Source organism: Pelobates fuscus, chromosome 4 (genome assembly GCF_036172605.1).
Source record: "Pelobates fuscus isolate aPelFus1 chromosome 4, aPelFus1.pri, whole genome shotgun sequence".
NCBI classification, from domain to species: Eukaryota; Metazoa; Chordata; class Amphibia; order Anura; family Pelobatidae; genus Pelobates; species Pelobates fuscus.
Window position 1 is genome coordinate 339942111 of NC_086320.1, and position 14363 is coordinate 339956473.

Sequence of the window (14363 nt, forward strand, 5' to 3'; positions counted from 1 at the left end):
ACAATGTTGCTTAGTAACTCATGCACACGTCTCAGTAAGAGATACATGCAGGAGTTGGCATCTCACACTCCTCTCCCCCTCCCCCATCTGATCACGTTACAGTGTATTTACAGTACTGGGAAGTGAGAGCATGTCACAGTCAAGCCTCCGCTGAAGCACAGAAAGGTTCGCCCAGATCCGTGGATCGGCTGACAACTTTCCATGTTCCACGCTCTGCATCCTGAAATGCAATTGACAAGTGCGTTTATTTCAGCATAATGGAGTCAAATAACAAAATCAAACACTGCCCTGATGGACCATTAAATTGGGAAAATAAACAAACAAAAATCATTAAAAAAAAAACACAAAAACACACAGCAGGTGACATTCCAGACATCCTTACTTGTTTAAAGGTCATCGAAGGAAATTGGAATTCCTGCGATGAAACCAATATCTGGTTTACTTAGCCTACAGATAATCCTATATAAATATATGCATACCTCCCCTGCTCACAGCAGTCATTCTCAAGGATGGTCTGTGGTTATTAAATCAGTGATGAAATGTAGGCCTGTCAGACTGCTAGCATGGGAGATGGATCAGACCAATTAGGATATTTATACAGCACCCTTAGCTGTACTGTATGAGATCACTGGAAAGGTAATAAAGAAAGCGGACTGCTCAGGAACTCACTAACAAAAGCTAGCTCATGTGTCACACGTCTAGCATGAAGGCCTCTAACTGGACAGAGCTGAGGTAGGAGATAATAAGAAAAGAAGTAATTAACCCCTTGATGAGCAAGGCTATTGACGGGTGTCGTGATATAAAGGTACTGTAAAAGGATTTGTTTAACCCCAAGACCTTAAGGGGTTAAATAATTATAATGACGCCAAATCTACCCAACATTTTATGGTATCTGTTTACATTGTATAATCCAAATCCACAACCGTCAAAGCAGCACTATTACATAGTTACATAGTTAGATAGCTGAAAAGAGACTTGCGTCCATCAAGTTCAGCCTTCCTCACACCTGTTTTTTGCTGTTGATCCAAAAGAAAAAAAAAAAAAAAAAATAACCCAGTTTGAAGCACAATTTTGCAACAAGCTAGGACAAAAATTCCTTCTTGACTCCAGAATGGCAGTCAGATTTATCCTTGGATCAAGCAGTTATTACCCTACATTGAAAGATTATATGGTAGCCCCATTTATACTGGCAATTTAGACGTAGATTTAGAATCTTGTGAGTGAACTTCCGTCATCCTAGCAGTGTTTGCATGCATTGTCGTGCATTGCATTATGGGACTGTGAGCAGTGCATGGTTGCTGACACAGTCACTACACATCAGTGGTGGTAAATGGTAGCTCCCCAGCTATTGTACAACTGAAGCTCCCATGAAGCTTTGCAAGCCTTTACGTTTTAATTAAAGCTCTAGTTTATAATGGTTGAAGCTGTCAAAGCATCACGGGAGCTGAAGTTCTGAAAGAGCAGGGGAGCCATCTTTAAGCTACCTCTTATCTAGCTCATAGCTGTAGCTTATATCTGTAAGCCTGAGACAGAACTATAGAACTGGAATGTAACTATGGAACTAGGTATGAAGAACATATTGTTACAAATCTAAACAAAAGTACAAAAATAATTTTTATAATTTACAGTTGTTCAACTAACTGCTGAAATGCTTGCCCTATTTTTAAAATGTATTTATTTTTACATTTTTTGCGACTATGGTTAGCTTTAGAAAATACAACGCAAACTCATTTTAGGATTGGCTATTATGTACTTGGAGTCAGCTACTAAAATGGATAAAACACATTGAAGTATAGTCAAGGTTAACTATGATTATTATAGACAGTTTCCCAGAATGGCATTTTCAAAAGGTAATTAACCCCTTAAGGACACATAACATGTGTGACATGTCATGATTCCCTTTTATTCCAGAAGTTTGGTCCTTAAGGGGTTAAAATAAAAAGCTTTCTTATGATGAATATAGCTTAAGATATATATCTTATAGCTTTAAGTATTTGCCAATATGGGTACGTGTTGATGCCTAATTGCATATGTGTTTCTAAAATAATTTTATGAATACATATCACAGTTAATTTAAGACACTATGAAACACATCAACATTTGACTTTAACAGTAAGAGAGCCCAGGGTGTGTCCAACACATTGCCCTGCAACATAATGGGCACACCCACCTCTGTCTTTCAAAGAGTTAACAGAGTTTGAGGGCACGTTAACACAAACAAACAAGCAAACAAACAAAAACACTTCCAGATGGAACAGTGCTATAACAGATCTAAAGTTCGTATGCTAGACAGATGACGTAAAAGTACAATCTTATAACCACCCTTGGTATACGTATAACAAGTGTTTTGTAGAGAAAAAAATAATATATATATATATTTTTTTTTACAGTAGCTTTCACTAACAAAAAGGGTTAAATTTAGTCATACATAAATTAAAGGTATTTTTGTGGATGCACACAGATTGTATTTAAAAATAGGATGGCTCTACCATGAGTTATAAATAGTATAGATGACTTTTAGAAAAAAAAAAAATATGATTTATTCACTAAGCTTTGAATCGGTCACAACTGACAAAGTGTAATAGTTAGGCCAAATTTAGCAGAGTTCTCCAATTTTGTTATTTTGGACTTAATTCTGCAATTCGGTTGTTAATTCACTCTTGAGTGAATATTCCCCTAAATCAGTCCATCAGAACAAGTTAGGGCTTCACGTTCTGCTAACTTGATTTTAATGCACACCTGTTTTCAGTCATTCTTGTCATCAATCTTACGATAAATTAGTAACTACAATCAGTTTGAAAATGTACAACTTCAAACTATAATGTATGGTGAAATATTCCATTTCGATAAAAAAATTAATAAATTCTGCACATATTAACCAATCATGTTCAGCAACATCCATTTTCATGACTTCTCTGTTTGTCGAAAGACAAAACGCAACCGCCACAGCTGTGATTAATCAAGTAAATCTAAACAGACCCAATGCTACATTCAAAATATGCAATTCATCTGCACACACATTTTTCATCCCAACAAATATCATACTCGTTACCACAGAAAATAATTCGATAAACTGGAACAATTCTTTTAAACCTCCAGTAACCTTTGCCACTTCAATGAAAAGTGGGATTCCTTTACTTCTGCTCGAGAACGTTAAAAAGAACCCTTACAACTGAAAGTATGAATTGCTATGCCTTACGACAGGAGAAAAATGACTGAAATATGAAAAAGATATGCTCCTTTTTCAAACCCAAAGGCCTAACCCTTTATATGCCAGAATTGCGAGCGACACGTTGGTTTTGAATGTGTGGCGTACATCAATTTGGCACACAGAGGGTTATTACACATCTCTGGAGTTCTAAAGGGTTAGAAACTGTCTTTAATATAAAGACAGCAATTGTATCCCTTGGGGGTTCTAAATGTACTTGTGGGATCTTGGGTTAACCCTTTGACTGCTAGAGAAAGGCTGGGTTTTCCCTAACGGTACTTGTAGGCTTAGATTCCTTTCTCAGCTTTAAATAATTGAAAAATGCATGCTTGCAAGCTGTGATGTGACCTGCTTGATTAAGACATGTGATTTTTTTCAATCCTGGTAAAGAAGAGGGATCCGTTCCGATAGATACATATTCGCAGATTAGGTTTTTGTAGGAATATAAAGCACAGACTTACCTTTGTGGTGTACTCATTGCCGGCTGATTCATTTACAACTCTTCCCCATCCCTAGCAATGCTATGGATTGCGGTCTGGCCAGGCTCATTCAGCAAATGAATTCAAAACAGGTTTCTGCTCTAGCAAGCTGAAATGGGAAGGATGTACTACAGTACAGAAAGGGGGAATCTGAGGCGGAAAACAGAAAAATCTCCAAAGGCACAATATTCTCAGAGGATTGCTAGGCATCAGGCGCAGATGCACTCAGACAAAACAATATGTATTTGTCTAAAGCTCAATAGCATTTTATATACAGTCTTAAGATGTATATTAAAAATAAAAGGATGGGCTTGCCTATGGAGTTTCAGGGAAGGCAAGCTATCTATTCTCTGCAGTGGAAATAGATGTAGCTTGAGCGCACACACACACACACACACACACACACATCTTGGCAATTTACAAGACACTTTTTTTTAACTGTATTGATTGGAGGAGGATGGAATGATATGACACACAGGGCTGGACAGATAGGTAGTGGTAGTTTTACCAGGGATAATAAAAAATACACTGATACATATTTAAGGATGTAACTCGTCAAGGCTAGTTCACGTTTTTGCTTCCAAAGTCAGCAGGAATCCAATTAGAGTCTCTGGAAACAAATTAAGTTGGATAACGATCTAAAGCTTTCTGGAAGTTCGAGTGGAGACTTTTATAACAAACATAATATTCACATAATAGCACAGCAAGAAAATTATCATCGGAGAAACATAACTATTATCTAGAGGCGTAATAGCCAGCTCGGTCCCTAAGCTTTAAACTCAATGACCTACACTGAAGCCCTGCCGGGAAACAAGCTAAGCTAAACATTTTGTTGTGATGTTAACATGAATGATGTAAGTATGTACTGGACGCCAGGAGATACATAGGTAAAGAGTAGACTTCATTCTTCTTGCCTGCTATTGCATTTTGCTCTTCGAAGATTCCATTGACCAAGCAAAACAAAGATGCAATTTAATGCTTATTCTAGCATCACCCATAGACACACAGGGCTACGTACTGAATTGGAGTTTGCAGAGAATTACCAAGTTAAGTAGAAATTTTAGGCCTAGAGAGCCAACTGTGTTTACTTACCCAACGTTTGTTATTCTTTTGTCAGTATTCCACATTTTGCAGTACAGAGAATTAACTGTATTTGTAATTTAGAAGGAATGGCATATGTGGCAGAAATGCCTCTGCCACGAGTTAGCTAGCCTCCTGTCCAAAAACTATGGGCCCTGCAAAACCTCTGTTAAAAAGCTGTGTTCATGCCATTTCCCTATACTGTTTGGGAACCGAACAGACGCACAAACTATGGACCACCTGTGTGCTTGTTAAGCCCTATTGACACCTGGTAACGATTCACACCTCAGTGTTCTAATTGTTCGTCTGGGTGGCCGTAGTTCGTATGAACAACCACAAGGTGGCGGCCATCTTGTTCGCATTAACACAGGCAGCGGTGTTTGGTCATCGAGTTCAAGGATCTAAAATCGGACACTAAAACTTCCAACACCGCTGGAGTTCCATCATCACTTGCGTTCGGTTCTGTATATCCTAGAAGAACACTGTTCGGTGGAATCGTTCATCTGGATGAGGGGAACAAGTTCCATGGTTCACATATAGACTATGTTTGGTAGTTCTTTAATATTGTTATGCTAACTAACCGACCGTTACCACTTTTCTCATGCAACTATTTTGGGCAGAAGACGTGTGCCGTCGGTCAAAAAGTGACTTCCATGGAAAACCCAGACCCCTGAACCGATCTGGGTTATTCTTGGATATGTTGGTCATCCAGATCAGGGCTGTCCAGGGATGTGACTTTTGTGAGCTTTTCATTTATTTTGGGGGAACCTTTGGGGTGTTTGTAAATTGTGTGTTTTCTGTACCTCGCCTCATGTGTGGAGGAAACGGCTATACCTGCTATACTCTCTGGAGGAGAGGTCTACCCACTGGGAGCTAGATCTAGGACTTGGGTCCAGGGTTGGCAGAGAAATAAAGACCCCAGCCAGGCTGCAGCGGCTAAGGAGCTACAGTGCTTATGGTGTCTGGTACAGTGCTTATGGTACTCAGGGATTACTAGGAAGCGTGAATTGGTGGAGGTACTCAGGCGAGGTACCAGGGGGTCTGCCACAGCATACTGTGTCACCTAATACCCCGCCATGATTAGTGATGGGCTGTTTACCATACCAGCCAACAATAGGAGGAATTACTGTGTTTTGGATGGTCAAATAAGTATAAATCCAATGATATGTACACAAGGACTTTTTGACATGGATGCAGTAATAACATCTTGCACATGTTTTTGGATGTAGCAGGACTGGGTTATGGTAAAAAAAAAAAAAAAAAAAAGCACACGTAGTGAAAGAGTCTCTTAAAACAGCTTCTATAGGAAGAGATAATGGGGGTTTTCTACACATTTACAAACACTATAGTACGTACAGGAGGAGCTTATTCACTAAACACTAAATATAAATAAATTCAGAACCAAATTTTAAATAGTTAAAGTAGAGTTTCATTATTCTTCCAAACCAATGTTTTAGGTTCACATTGTTTTATTCTCAGTTTGTGTTTAGTGCATAAACCTCATAGTGTTCTATTAAAAAAAAAAAAGTCTTTGGTCAAACAAACTCAATCCTCTGTAATCTAGTTTTGTTGAAACCAAGCGGTATGCTTGTTGTGGCACAGATCTCAAACAGGGTCTCCTCCTGCTAGCCTGCATGGTGAATTTAGTAATGCAGAGCATGCTGGGATACAATGTAACACATTGGCTCACTCTCTGGTACTAAATCTCTCCTTGTATCAGTAGAATGCCAAAAGGGGAGCTCTGACAAGTCTGTTCCAGCAAAATATAAAGGATTTGGATGACTCTCTGATAAAAGGATCAGGTCAGGTCTAAAAAATATCATATTTGAAATGACACCTTAGAAATGGCACCACCTTTACGTAGAACACAACTATGCCAGTGATTCTTCATTAAAGGTCTTCGGTCTGCCCGTGTTCAGCTACTGTATAAGGTATTCCATAGAATGCTATGAGAGAACCTTTAGGAGTAATTCAGGGATTAATGTTTTGCAATTTGTGTTTTTTGGGGGGTAATTAAATTTTTATTTATCTCATACCTCTCAGGCATTTCACAAACTGAACATGGAACGTCACTACAAAAAAAAATATGACAATATTAAAATGTAAAAAATGATAAATGCAAATAAAATACATCTTATTGACTGTCTTCAGGCCTGCAATGTTTCTATCTGTCATTACCATAAAGAGCACAGGCATGCTGACAGGGAATGACAGGGAGAGAACATAGTGAGAGGGACAGAATGTGGGGGGGAGGATGTATAAGGAGAAAGAGACCGAAAGTGGTAGAGAATATGGAGAGGGAGACAAACGGAGGGGGAAAATTGGAGAAAATTGATGGTGTTGGGGTAAAAAAGTTATGGAGAGGGAACATGGACAAAGTTGAAGGTTTGGGAAGAGAATATAGAGAGGGAGAGAGACTGTTGAGGGGGACAATATGAAAAGAAGGAAAGGAGGAAGGAGGGGAAAATAGGGAGATGCAAAGAAGATCAAATCAAAATCTGAATTGCAAAGTTAAAGGGAAACTATAAGCACCCAATGAAATGGTCTGGGTACCATGTTCCCCTCATTTTAATCCGCTAAGTGAAAACCTGGTTTAGTTCAGCAGTAACAGCAATGTCTGCATTGCAGGGTTAACCTTTTAAGCACACAGTTTCAGAAAAAAAAGGGCAGAATATTTCCATCATATGTCCTTAATGGGTTAATTCTAGTGGCTGTCACTGAGTAAAACTTGGCAAATTCTAACAGATGGTCTCATAGAGGCCATCTGATTGGTGCAGTACTGTGTACTAGCTTTTCTATAGGAAAGCACTAATTTGGCTGAGATCATCAAGCTTGATTATCTCAGCCAAGATAGTGGGACCATCCACAAAGAGAGCAGTGTGGCATTGGATAAAAGCAGGGCTGGATTAAGAGCCCATTGGGCCTGGTGTTGGCAATTACAATCTTATTGACAGAAAACTATAACAGTTATGTCATGTATATGGTTGGAGGGAATCTCACAGGATGCAGCTGTAAGAAAACACATACTCTATGCTAATCTTTCACTTTCATCTCTCAAATCCATACCCCCTAACAGCAGAGTCTGGTGAAAGGATGTCAGTGGGCAGAGTATAATGGCAGGCCACTGACGCGAATCACGTAACCAGCATCGCCCAAAATGCGAACATATCCAAAAATAAGGACAGGTCTGCCCGAAGAATTGGAAGGTCAGCCTGGTGTGAATGCACGTCAGGCTGCCTGCCAATCATGACGGCTGGCGTAATGGCGTACTATGCAGACAGTGCCCTGAGCGTGACGCAAATGCTTCTAATGATATCCTCACTTTATACTTTCTGGGTACTGTCCCATAGCACTCACTTGTCCACTCCTCTCTGTACCTTATTACTAGCAGGCAGAACCTTCTGGTATGCAGTCTGGGACAAGAGAAAAGCTACATGTACCAAGTGTAGAAGAAAGGGGACATGCCACAGTGTTAGAGAGACCAAAGCAGCAAGACAATTTACACAGTGCACAAAGTCAGCTTTATCTTAACTAATTTGATGGTCAGCCAGTCCACACAAGTTTTTTTCCTCTTCATCCCTTATAAGTTTCCATACTTAATTCACTCTGCACAAAGCAAGAGCTTGTGAAGAGAAGTAAAAAAACAAACAAACTAGAAAGAAAGAAAGAAAGAAATATAGTATTCTTATTTTATCACTGGGCCTATTCCATGGGCATGGGCCTGGAACTTCAGTTCCTCCAGCCCCTATGTTAACTGGCCATGAATATCAGGTAAGCAAATGTACTTTTTAAAACTTGAGGGGAAGATCGCCCAATCAGTGACTAGGACACTATAGCTTTAGGAATACACATGTGTATTTGCAACACTATATTGATCCTTTAACGCTAAGATATAAAAGCTGTGACTATAGTGGAGTTGGAGAATTTTTCCAAATCAGCTACATTTGCCTGAAATTGTCAATTAATTTGCTATAATTTGTATTGAAGTGGATAACCCTGATATTAATGTGTCTTGTAGATTAGCAATAGTATGTACTATTTATCTCAATGAGTGGCCAGTGATAGGCCGAGAACATCAGCAAATGCTTTTAGCCTATCACTGGCTACCCGTCTGAGCAATTAGAAGGAGAAAACCGGGGGTCAGCAGGTCTGTCAGAGCCACAGCCTTGGGTTAAACCACTGCAACACAATCTAACCCATGAAGATAAGTTGGCATCTAGAAACTCGTGCTCCCATAACAACCTAAATGAACTCATTGGGGTGAGTAGTACTACATATACCTTTGCTAAACACAACTGGTAAGTACTTTAGGGTATTTATAAAGCTGAAGCATTTGACAGCAATATGCCTCTCTCCAGCGATGGTGTGATAAAATTAGAGCCTAGTATGTTTACAGGAAAACATATCCTGTTATGCGACCTCTTAACAAGTTATGTAAATGGTTTCCACATTGCTTGGGGGAGAGATCTGCCTTTAAAACGAAAAAGGCTTTTACCATCATGTTTAAACTAAACTGAACCAGATTACATTTGCATAGGACGAACGTTAAGGAACAAAGATCTTTTTTTACTTATTTCTTTATAAAGCAAACCATTATACCCATTATATTTTGGTTTAAGGATTGTAGTTCATTTTAAATTTTGCAATCTGGGATCAGACACCTGAATTGAAGGAAAGATGTCCCTAAACCCAATCATGTGTGCAAGAAAACCAGCCTGATAATCTCAACACTTTGCATAATTCATTACGCTGCCTTGTTCTTCAATGTATTCATTGTTATAATATACGACCGCCCTAGTCATTAATGTAAAGTGTTTTTCAGGTGACATGTCCACTTTAATTTTCACTGTGTCTTTTTTTTTCTGCATACATTTTAAATGTGACTTTGTATTGTAAATGATTTCCAGGACATAGTTGAAAACTAGAAAAAAGACTAATGTATTCTTCATGGTTAAATACTTTCCAAAAAAGACATTAGACATGGTCTAAAGGCACACAAAAAGTGCACTGGCTTGTAAAATTATATTGACTAGTCTACAATAGGCCAGGTTTAATGCAACAAAGTGTTTCATAAGGCTAAGCATTGGCGAGTTATTTGTTGGTTAGTAGTTGGGCACCGTCAACACGATCTACTTCTTCACCATTTATATTTTACAGAGATTCTGTAGTCCTTGTACTAATTACTGTGTCTATCTGTAAATGTTTCACATTCTAGAAAACTCACACTTTTTTTTTCTTTGTTTTAAATGAGCACAAACTTAACAAAGGCTATTGCGAACATTGCCCTTCCATAAATTATCAAAGAAAGTAGACTATGGTGTTACATTTTTTTTTTATAAGCTATTAAATGCCTATCATACTAAGCACAATTTGAAAATATTTTTTACCAAGTACAGCCTGGTCGATGTTGGCATTAATCCCCCATTAGTGAACTATCAACAGAAAATCACTGAGTCAAAATAGCTTGCTGCATTCTTACATCTAGACTCAAATTTGTCTTAAAAGGTACCTAAAATGACAAAGTATGCCCTAGTCGAGTTCAATAACCTACTCTATTAAATCACACAAGTAGGACCTTAAGGTAGTTGTATACTGGGGACGCTATTTGACTGTAAGAATTTGGGAATATAAATAATTAAACCTTGGTTTTACAAGGTAACACATATGAAGTGAGAATTGTCAGAAAGTCAAATTAATGTAAAATTTAAACCAAACTTGACGAACTGAAACTTTCAGTCTTATTCTCAGTTCCGCTGTCTTGGTATATTTGAAATTTGCTTTGAATACACTTTGAATTCCCAAAAACTTTTATGAAAAACCCTGTTAGTTTACTATGATTCCTAATATTACATTTATCACAATATACAGACAAATTAAAGATCTCTTTCCATGTACATAATGAGATTTTAATACCCATGAGAACAATTTGTATCAGTAACATCTGCGTTTTGCTTTAACCCCTTAAGGACCAAACTTCTGGAATAAAAGGGAATTATGACGTGTCACACATGTCATGTGTCCTTAAGGGGTTAAGCTTCACAAAAGGATTTTACTAAATTTAATTTAATTTTTTTTTTATATATATTTGTGCAGATTCCCTCAGTACGTGCTAAAAATATGTCAATTTTAATTTCATCCCGTGAAGCAGCACCTTTTTGTGTAATACTTTATAACAAAGACATTGAAAATATATTCCCATTGTTCACTAAGACATTGTCACTTTATAGGAAAAATTAAGACCTTTTTTTCCTTCCACCAGTCGTCCGGCAACTAACAGTTGGCAGACATTAAATACGAAATCTTAAGAAGCGATGACCATGAAATATTTCACAGTACAAAACCTCTCTAGTAAATGTAGCTCAAGTAGTGTGGGGATTATACATCTCAACTGAGTATCTGCATGTTCCAGAGATGTCCATCATCACATAAATCCTATTAATATACTTCATATAGGGAAAAGGCAGCTGCAACAGGTGTAGGATTACTTTGCAATTTTACTTAAAATCGTAAGCAACCCGATCTAACCTTAATCTAAAATTGCTTTTAGAATGTTAATTAACGATGAGCCTGTTTTCTGTTTTTTTTTAGCAAGGTCATTAAGATTTCTCCTCCAAATACATAAGTGGGCACCATAAAATACACATATAATTTAACAACATTAAATAAATAAATAAAAGAAGATTCAGAGAGCATGTTTTTGGTCATAAAAAGCAAAATTGTCTGTGCAGTTTTAGGTTTTCAGTTTTACCAATTCTGGGAATGTTATCACCCTCAGGGTCCCCCTCCTGCCGGGATGGATGGAGAGGAAGGGGTTAAACTTACCTCTTTCTCCAGCGCCGGGTGGGGAGCTCTCCTCCTCCTCTCTGCCTCCTCTTCGCCTGAATGCGCATGCGCGTCAAGAGCCGCGCGCGCATTCAGCCAGTCCATAGGAAAGCATTGTCAATGCTTTCCTATGGACGCTGGCGTCTTCTCACTTTGATTTTCACAGTGAGAAGCGCGGAAGCCCTCTAGCAGCTGTCAATGAGACAGCCACTAGAGGCTGGATTAACCCATTAATAAACATAGCAGTTTCTCTGAAACTGCTATGTTTATAGAAAAAAGGGTTAATCCTAGCTGCACCAGGCACCCAGACCACCTCATTAAGCTGAAGTGGTCTGGGTGCCTATAGTGGTCCTTTAAACACCACTCTGTATTGATTCCCATCACTCAGAAGTTTCTATATATTTGCATCAATGGCCAGTGGGTGACTTGAGTTCTTAAAACTTCCACAACATTGTTTGATTCTCCATCTGGTTATATCAAACCCATTTCTATACACCTTCTACAGCACCCGATCCATCTATGCAGTTATGTTCTGCTTATTTACGCCTACTGCTTATTCCAGCATTCAAGACGAGAACGTTGCAGGCTAATAAATACAATACAAAAACAAAAGCTACTCATTTTGGTTTCTTGTTATTGGATTAAATCAGCGGTTTCCTGCTTTCCCTGTACCTGTCCCCAAAAGTCCATGATCCCAACCCCGCATTGCTCAATGTAGCACTGTGCATCACTCTGGTATCAGGTCAGATCCTGGATACTGACTCGTTGCACCCTTCTCGACTTCACTGGACTCCTATCATTATTTGGATGCATGTGCTGTGTCATTTGCATGACTTTGCACATGTACATTCTAATATCACACCACATTTTTTTTTTACCACTATGGCTAGTTGGTGAAGGTTATTGTACATATTTTGAGAGGGGAAACTCTCCTAACTGGGGTTTATCATTAGGGCTATTGTTCAGCTAGTATGGAAGATTTGCTTTTGTCTGAAGCATTTTTTTTTTTGCTTACTTTTACATTTAGCCTTCTTTGCATAATTTATTCAGACAGCGACCTTTATAGTCGACTAAACATTTTGCAAGTTTAATGGAGGCTTAACTACAAACTCCTTTCAGAGACCGTATCCTTTCGCAACTTTTTGGTTATAGAATTTTTTGCAACATTGTATATATTTCCTTGAGGCACTATCTTATAGGTCAGGCATAGACAACCTTAGGCACTCCAAATGTTTTGGACTACACCTTCCATGATGCTTTGCCAGCATTATGGGGGATGTAGTCCACAACATCTGGAGTGCCGAAGGTTGCCTATCCCCGTTATAGGCACTATACTGCTTAACAACTAAACTATTGGGTTCAACCTTTCTGTGAGTATATTCTTTCTACTCACCTCAACTACCTGCTAACAAACAGACGGATTTATTCTACACTTGTCTGTTTTACAACCAACCTAGCCTTTTGCCTTCATTATAACATAATTTCTTCAGACAGTGATTCAGTGTTTAGCAAGTTTAATGAAGTCTTAGCTACATAGTGTTTTTCAGAGACATTATCCCTCTGTAATCCTATGGTTATAGGATTTCATTGCTACATTGTATATATTTCCTTGTTATACTATCCTATAGGTACCATATTGTTCAAACTCTCTGTGAGTATATTTTTTACCTTGTAACCTATATACAATTAGGAATCATAATTGTCTCTCTATCATTCCTTTTACAAGCAGCCTCCATTGATCGAAAATCCCTTCTACCTCATTTCTAACTTAGAGTTAATCAGTTCCCCTTTATTTTGTGTTTATACGTTTCCTATATGTGTGTTTTTTTTGGTTCATTTACTATTCCTTGTTAAACGTATATAAATAAATAGAGTTGTTTTAATTACATTATATTCATATAGGGACTTTACGGTGTCCTCTGGACTTTACGTCCTTTGGTAATTTCTCTGTGCACAATGTATTCTATTTCTAGGGTTACCCCCTATTAAGTTTCCTTTACACACTTTAGACTCCTTAGGGGGTCACCCCCGTTTTTCTTTGTGTTTAGTTTAACACTATCAGTTATAAAACATCGTTTACATACTGAATCTCTGCTGATCTGAGGATCGTGTTAACCAATAGCATGAAGTGCTCCAAACTATTGCAACCACGACAAAAGTAATCTCTATGCCTTAGTGATGTTGCTCCTGCACATGGATTCAAATGTTGACAGGTCTGAAATATTGAGGCAATAGACAAAAAGAAAAAAAATGTCGTGCACTGAAAACATTGTCCTCCTTTATTTCACCAAGCTCCAATAATATATTCACAATAACCAGCTTACATTCATATTTTGCAACCCAAAGTAATATAGTATTAGTATATACATTCAACAAAACTAGCGCTTAAAGGACCACTATAGTGTCAGGATAACAAACTAGTTTTCCTGGCTCTAAAGGGTCTTAGGTCCCCCCCACCCTCAGGGTCCCACTCACGCTGGGCTCTAGGGGGAGGAAGGGGTTAAACACCTTTCTCCAGTGCTGGGCTCTCTCGGCGCTGGGGACTCTCCTCCCTCGTCCGACGTCATCCGCTGAATGCGCATGCGCGGCAAGAGCAGTGCGCGCATTCAATCAGTCCATAGGAAAGCATTTCTCAGTGCTGTCAATGAGACAGCCAATAGAGGCTGGATTAACCCTCAGTGACACATAGCCGTTTCTCTGAAACGGCTATGTTTACAGCTGCAGGGTTAACCCTAGATGGACCGGGCACCCAGACCACTTCATTGAGCTGAAGT

The 14363-nt window shown here is 38.6% G+C and overlaps 1 protein-coding gene across 3 annotated transcripts in view; it reads right to left on the reverse strand.

The window, feature by feature from the left end:
• CDK14 (cyclin dependent kinase 14) overlaps positions 1-14363 on the reverse strand; it is a 528056-nt gene that overhangs the window by 424693 nt on the left and 89000 nt on the right. Inside the window, exon 1 of one of the 3 annotated variants that reach the window (XM_063452463.1) lies at positions 3670-4010. The exons of the other annotated variants lie outside the window; for them this stretch is intronic. The gene's annotated coding sequence lies outside the window, so the exon portion shown is untranslated. Of the gene's footprint in view, positions 1-3669; positions 4011-14363 lie in introns of those variants that run through there. 3 annotated transcript variants of the gene reach the window in all.